General features: G+C 39.0%; 1 long non-coding RNA gene across 1 annotated transcript in view; it reads right to left on the bottom strand.

Moving 5' to 3' along the window:
• LOC138040979 (uncharacterized) overlaps window positions 1-7,500 on the bottom strand; it is a 239,894-nt gene that overhangs the window by 229,791 nt on the left and 2,603 nt on the right. The window lies entirely within an intron of this gene.

The following is a 7,500-nucleotide window of genomic DNA, read 5'->3' as shown; positions in this document are numbered from 1 at the left end:
GCCCAGTTAAACGCGATGGTCATTTAAGAAGTCCCGATTTACGTAAAAATCGGTAGTTCGTGTAGGAGACGCGGAGGAACTATAATACGTTCCAGATTTGAAGTATTTTACTGTGGCTAAGCCCAGTATTTTGGAAAACACACCTTCTCTCTTACCTAAACAGATTAATCATATGATTATTGTAAATCCATTCTAACCTTGTGCGGAAATTTCAACTGACATGCTAAGACTCATCGGAAATGGAAAAATGCCACTGTCCTAAACAAAAACCGCAAGCGAAAAAATAGTCCTATAGTTCTAGAACATTACCATACTTCGGAAGACTTTGGAGGACATCCAAAAGGGATAAAATCACGGGTGGTGCATTGGAATTCCACGTTGTGCAAAGCTCGAAACGATAGAGAGTTTAAGCCTCACGTATACGGCAAACGCCAGATTCAAGTTGAGAATTTCTTAAAATAGAAAACGGGTAGATAAATACATCTCAAAACAATTCTTATGGATAAAAAAATTGTGTAAAACTACTAACTTAGATGTAGAAATAGTGAACAGTAAACGGCAATAAAGAGAAAATTTGGTCAAGTGGTACAAATTCGCATTTGCCGTTTGACGTAAACGTGTTGCTTAACCTCTCTAATTGCAAATGCCAGAGCTCAAATTATCTCAATCGATGACACAGCGATTTATTCCATAATGTCAACTGAGCTGTGTGTTGTCTTCCAGGAGATTCAAGTTGTCCTTGCGTAATATGTAGCTCTAACAGTGCACGATATTGTTTTGGTATTGTCTATCATTGTAGTGCCATGGTAGAAGTCTTGGGTAAATAGCCTGAGAAGAGATGTGGTTACTAGCAAAGTACTGAACCCAGAAAGATTGAAGAAAATAAATGGGAAGTGAAAAACATTGTCTTCTGGGATGACATGTTGACAGTTGTCTTTGCGTAATATGTAGGTCTAACAGTACACGATATTGTTTTGGTATTGTCTATCATAGTAGCGCCATGGTAGAAGTCTTAGATAAATAGCTCCTTGTGAAGACATGTGGTCACTAGCAAAGTACTAGATAGATAGATAGATAGATAGATAGATAGATAGATAGATAGATAGATAGATAGATAGATATACCTTTATTTAAACACGATAATGTTTAAAGCTGTAAGCTTATGGGGTCGTGTATTTAGAAATAAGATAAGATTCCCTTAAATTACATACTATTATACGCCTAAACTAAAAATCCCTATGATGTAAGAGAGCTAAAACTAAATGACAATTACGATTGTATATGTAAGATACATGTCAATTAAAAGTATACATAATCATGGTCACTAAAATCTGTAGTAGAAATTGACGTAGCATAAAAATTAAAATTTAAGAAACTTGCATTATCTTTCAACTTGGTTGACAAAGTTTTACAACTCGCGTTTACAATTGAATGATCGTTGGCCAAGGTGTTATTCCATAGAGCCGCACCTCTATATCTAATCGAAAAATGGACAAATTTTGAGTTGAAGCGAGGTACACAGACAGCGTCAGTTGTCCTAGACGGATATTTCGATGTTCGTCTACAGATTATATTGTCACATAAGGGCAAAGGCAGATTTTCCCAGTGAGCCTTGTGTATCAGTTTTACTAATGCAATCTTATATTTGTAGCAGAGTGGATGCCAATTCGCTATCTTTAAGGCCCCTGTATGCGGGGTGTCTGATCCTAAATTAAAAATTATCTTCGCAGCTGTACTGTGTAGCTTTTCTACTGAATTAAACAGTTCCTTATTACTACAGCATCCCCACAAAAGTAACCCATAGGTGACAGTCGGTAGAATTACAGTAAGATAAAATGCTTCTAAAACATTCTTAGGTAAGAATTTGCACCTCTTTAGCCAGGCTAACTTTATGGCAAAGCGCTTCTTTAGATCCATCAAGTGAGGTGTCCAGCTCAGCTTATTGTCCACCACAGTGCCAAGTAAGCGGGATTTGTTAACTTGATTAACGAAAGAATCGCCGATCCGGACTGGTGCAATAGGCCCAACAAAACTAGATCTAGATACTAAAAACGTCTCACACTTGACCGGGTGTGGTGTTAAGCGGTTATTTAGGCACCATGTATAAAGTTCTTCAAGTGCTTTGTTCAACTGAGCTACTGCTTGATCCACATTCTCTCCGATACTGTAAACAGTTGTATCATCGGCGTACATGAACAGTTCTCCCGATTTTACTGCTGATGGAAGATCGTTAGTAAAGAGCGTGAATAACGTTGGCCCTAAAACGGAGCCTTGTGGAATACCGTAGTTAACTGGAAGAAATTCCGATTTGGTTCCGTTAACGACTGTAAATTGGCATCTGTCATATAAATAACTTTTTAACCAAGTTAGAAAGGGATCACAAATTCCAAAGTTCTGCTGTAATTTGGATATAAGAATTTCATGGTTGACGCTGTCGAAAGCTTTTTTGAAATCAATAAAAGCCAATGCAACAACATTGCCTTCATCCACTAACCGTCTCCAAGTTTCGGTAAGGTGTATTAAGAGTAATTCGGTACTGAACCCTGGGCGATATGCCCACTGTCTGTCGGAAGCTAAGTTGTTTTCTTTGAAGACATGTTGCACTATATTATCATTTGCCTCTGATTCAAGTATTTTACTTGGGATACTGAGGAGAGATACAGGGCGATAGTTTGCCGGGTCCGATTCATCATCCTTCTTATGTATTGGTGTGAGTCTCGCTATTTTCCAATCCGAGAACACTGTGCCGCTGTCAATGCTATAACTGAACCCAGAGAGATTGAAGAAAATAAAAGGGAATCGAGAAACATTGGCTTCTGGGCTGACATGTTGATCATGCAACTTCTTTCCACCACAAGTGTAAGCGTGCACTGACAGCTTTGTAAAAAAGCTTAAAGATTAAGGTCTTTTTGTTCTGTATCCGGTGGGGTTAGGCAGGGGTCGCACTGTGGCCTTATTTTTTTATGTCGCGTCATATGTTGTCCCACAAATATGTCACGACATTTACGCCACGGGAGTCTTGGAGGTCGCACGTGTGGGACATAAATGATATTTGAAACCGGACTGTCAACTCTTAATATTTCACGCGCGAAAAGAGCTTTTTACATCGAGGTTTTCGATATAACGAAACCACGTACAAGGGAGTCGTGTAGGCCTGTCAACTCTTTTTAACACTTGATGATTATTATGGACAGGCCCCGTTCCTTGTGCGTGACAGATCAAAATCACACAACTGGAACGAAAAAGGATCGAGAGTTAAATCAAAATGCAACTTTTACGCTTAGGCAAGAAGAAACCTAAGCTCACTTTCTGAGCAACAGTTTAAATACAAAAGCGTTAAAGAAAACATAGCACTCTTCTCCTTGAAACAGCATACACAAAGGAAAATACCGGTTTCAGCCTTCTAAAGAAGCTACGCTCATATGGATCGGAAACACATTAACTCCATTGGCTAGAATTCTATAGCCAATCAGAACTTAGCAAGTTCGATCCTTCCATTGAGTACAAATACAGACAAACACACATGGTTTTTGCAGACAAAGCTCTTAACCTTAAATCAAGCTATAGGCAACTAATGAGATCCACATGATAGGATCGAAACCGCGGTCTTGCCTAACCTAATAATATGTCAGAGAACTTCCATCTGGAGTCGGGTTATCTTAATGCCTCAACAAAGAAGCGACCTAAAGACATCGGCATCAAATATCTAAAGAGCATCCACGAGAACGAATTAACTCCAGAGGTTCAAGGAGGACAGCTACTGACCATGGCCACAAACGAAAACAAGCTGAAGAAGTCAAAAGAACGAGTGAAAGAAAAAAAAAAATTGAACCCGGGCCAGGGTCAAACATTTAAGAACAGAAGATCACTCGCTTCTACCGCCGCCGATGAATATATCTGTCGAGCCTAGAATCAAATTGGCGCAAATTAAAGCGAAACGCCATAAGGTCACATTCACATTACTGCTGAGAAAATCAACACCAAGAAACTAAAAACACTACTTTCGAGACCAACTATTTTCTTGGAAGAAAACGTATCACACAGCAGTATAGAGATTCAAATGTAAAGCCTCATACGGCAAAAACCATTGCTAAATGAATACTACAGGAGCCGCCTAAAAGAGGCATCCATTCAAATATGTACTCAAGAGAGCAAAATTATGACAAAGGCAACAGAAACCAGACCACGTAGAGGGAGTCGTGTAGGCCTTTCAACTCTTTTTAACAATTGCCTGACCAAATAATATGTCAAAAACCTTTATCTAGAGTCGGATTATCTTAATGCCTCGACAAAGAAGCGACCTAAAGACATCGGCATCAAATATCAAAAGAGCATCCACAAGAACGAATTAACTCTAGAGGTTCAAGGAGGACAGCTACTGACCATGGCCACAAAACAAAACACGCTGAAGAAGTCAGAAGAACGAGTGAAAGAATTTAAAAAAAACAAAATGATCCCGGGCCCGGGTCAAACATTTAAGAACAGAAGATCACTCGCTTCTACGGCCGATGAATATATCGGTCGAGCCTAGAATTAAATTGGCGCAAAAGCGAGACGCCATAAGGTCACATTCACATTACTGCTGAGAAAATCAACACCAAGAAACTAAAAACACTACTTTCGAGACCAACTATTTTCTTGGAAGAAAACGTATCACACAGCAGTATAGAGATTCAAATGTAAAGCCTCATAGGGCAAAGACCATTGCTAAATGAATACTACAGGAGCCGCCTAAAAGAGGCATCCATTCAAATATGTACTCAAGAGAGCAAAATTATGACAAAGGCAACAGAAACCAGACCACGAACAAGGGAGTCGTGTAGGCCTGTCAACTCCTTTTAACAATTGCCTGACCAAATAATATGTCAGAGAACTTCCATCTAGAGTCGGGTTATCTTAATGCCTCGTCAAAGAAGCGACCTAAAGACATCGGCATCAAATATCAAAAGAGCATCCACGAGAACGAATTAACTCTAGAGGTTCAAGGAGGACAGCTAGTGACCATGGCCACAAACCAAAACACGCTAAAGAAGTCAGAAGAACGAGTGAAAGAATTTAAAAAAAAAAACAAAATGATCCCGGGCTCGGGTCAAACATTTAAGAACACAAGATCACTCGCTTCTACCGCCGATGAATATATCGGTCGAGCCTAGAATTAAATTGGCGCAAAACCCAGACGCCATAAGGTCACATTCACATTACTGCTGAGAAAATCAACACCAAGAAACTAAAAACACTACTTTCGAGACCAACTATTTTCTTGGAAGAAAACGTATCACACAGCAGTATAGAGATTCAAATGTAAAGCCTCATACGGCAAAGACTATTGCTAAATGAATACTACACGAGCCGCCTAAAAGAGGCATCCATTCAAATATGTACTCAAGAGAGCAAAATTATGACAAAGGCAACAGAAACCAGACCACGAACAAGGGAGTCGTGTAGGCCTGTCAACTCTTTTAAACAATTGCCTGACCAAATAATATGTCAGAGATTCAAATGTAAAGCCTCATAGGGCAAAGACCATTGCTAAATGAATACTACAGGAGCCGCCTAAAAGAGGCATCCATTCAAATATGTCCTCAAGACAGCAAAATTATGACAAAGGCAACAGAAACCAGACCACGTACAAGGGAGTCGTGTAGGCCTGTCAACTCTTTTTAACACTTGCTTGACATCGCGGCCGAAGAAAAACATAAAAATGGTATTTTAAGGCCATTAGACAAGATATGACCTGCTTCGAGGCAGGACATCGGCTTTTTTGATCTTTAGGTCCTTCCGACATAGTTATATCTGGTCGCGACAAAAGGGTCGCACTTGTCGCAGGCACGCGATGACAGATTTTATATCCAATGTAAACACCAAAAGCATTAGTGCGACCCCTGCCTTAGTATCTGGATGGGCGACCTAAGAAATATACCACTCGGTAACAGAAGCATAGGACCAAAAATTCTATTTTGATGCTATCAAATGCGAACCAAGCAAGATACAGATTTTGTAAGCTTGCTTTATGCAAAACAAATATTGATGTAAAAGTAAATAAATATGGATACACAGTTTTTAAGAAGAGAAGAAGGAAGTTTCAGGACGGTCGATCGAGAATAAAATATTTTGCCATCGGTAACAAATTTACGACATGAAAACAACATTAATTTTGAACCACGAATATAAAAAGTTACCATCAGCGAAAAACATTTTAGGAGATTTTAGTTGTTTTGGTGTAATTGTACTTTTGGCTGCACCGAGTAAATCGCACATCGAATTCAGAGGGCGCAGTGATCAAGTTACCGCGGCATGTTTACTCGCGAAACAGTGAAGCATCTGTGTCAAATGATGCCAAGACACCGGATTTTTGTTTTTGTTAGTTTTCTTTTTCTTTCAATTGTTATAAATTTTGACAAGAAATGTGCGAATTCAACACAAAGATCACAATCGCCCAACTCTCAGAGGTTGACCATTGTTTCTGGAAAATCAAAAATTTACTCTCCAAGACAAGGTTATTTATCACCAGGTAATTCCATCGTTTTGGTAATAGCAGCTACTTTATTATTCATCAGGGCTCAGTTGTTCAAAAGCCGATTAACGCTAATCTCAGGTTAAAAATTAACAAGGGAGTTTTATTCTCTACTGCCAAATGCTGTTCAAGACTGATATTCGGTAAAACTTTACATTACAAGAAGTCAAGCTTGAAGAACAAAAATGAGCAAAGGAAACTTTCACCAAAAAGTTGAAACGATGAAAAAAAAGATTGCGCTAGTCCTGGATTAAGGTAATCGGCTTTCAAACAACTGGGCCCAGCGTCACAATCTTTTCCCGATTTTGGGGGTCATTTTGTTGAAACTCAAGCACGCTTCAAACACAGACCTGTTTATTTTTGTGACTCATGCGTTACCACAGAAATTCTCCCCGTATCACATTTCAACACATGTATGCAATTTTGCTAAGCTCGAAAATTACACAACATGATAAATTTACAAAAGCTAGAAATTTCACAGAAATATTTTCCAGCGAAACATTTATTGAAACAAGCAACATATTTGCTATAAGAGGCAAGAAACCCGTGCTATTTCATTTGCGTGCGTGCAAGCGAAACACAATCACAAAGCATAAGCAATTAAATAAATTTCTGACAGTTCACATCAAACCCTTTTCGAAAGAACCTTGACCGTAAATAATAAAGCACAAAAGAGACAACAAGCTTTCATTCAAATAATTTTTCACTGTCACATTTCCAATTTTTTTTAACCTTTGCAGAGTTGAGTACAAAATGAATGTTACTTGCAAACTTCAAATAGATGCGACTTCAGTAAACACTGTGAGACACACAACAGAGATCACAGATCTACTTGTGGTGTTCGATTCCCTCTCTGTCTTTGTTGAACCCATAAGTTACCAGAGAAATTTCCATTTGGTTTCAGTGTTGTACGTAACACCACCTTGGCGAAATAATAGAAGTACAGCTCATTTTGATTTCGGCTCGACGGGCGAAAGATTCACGCT

This window comes from Montipora capricornis, chromosome 3, assembly GCF_036669925.1.
Source record: "Montipora capricornis isolate CH-2021 chromosome 3, ASM3666992v2, whole genome shotgun sequence".
Classification (NCBI taxonomy): Eukaryota; Metazoa; Cnidaria; class Anthozoa; order Scleractinia; family Acroporidae; genus Montipora; species Montipora capricornis.
The sequence above is the reverse complement of the archived record's forward strand: the minus strand, read 5'-3'. Positions and strand labels throughout refer to the sequence as shown.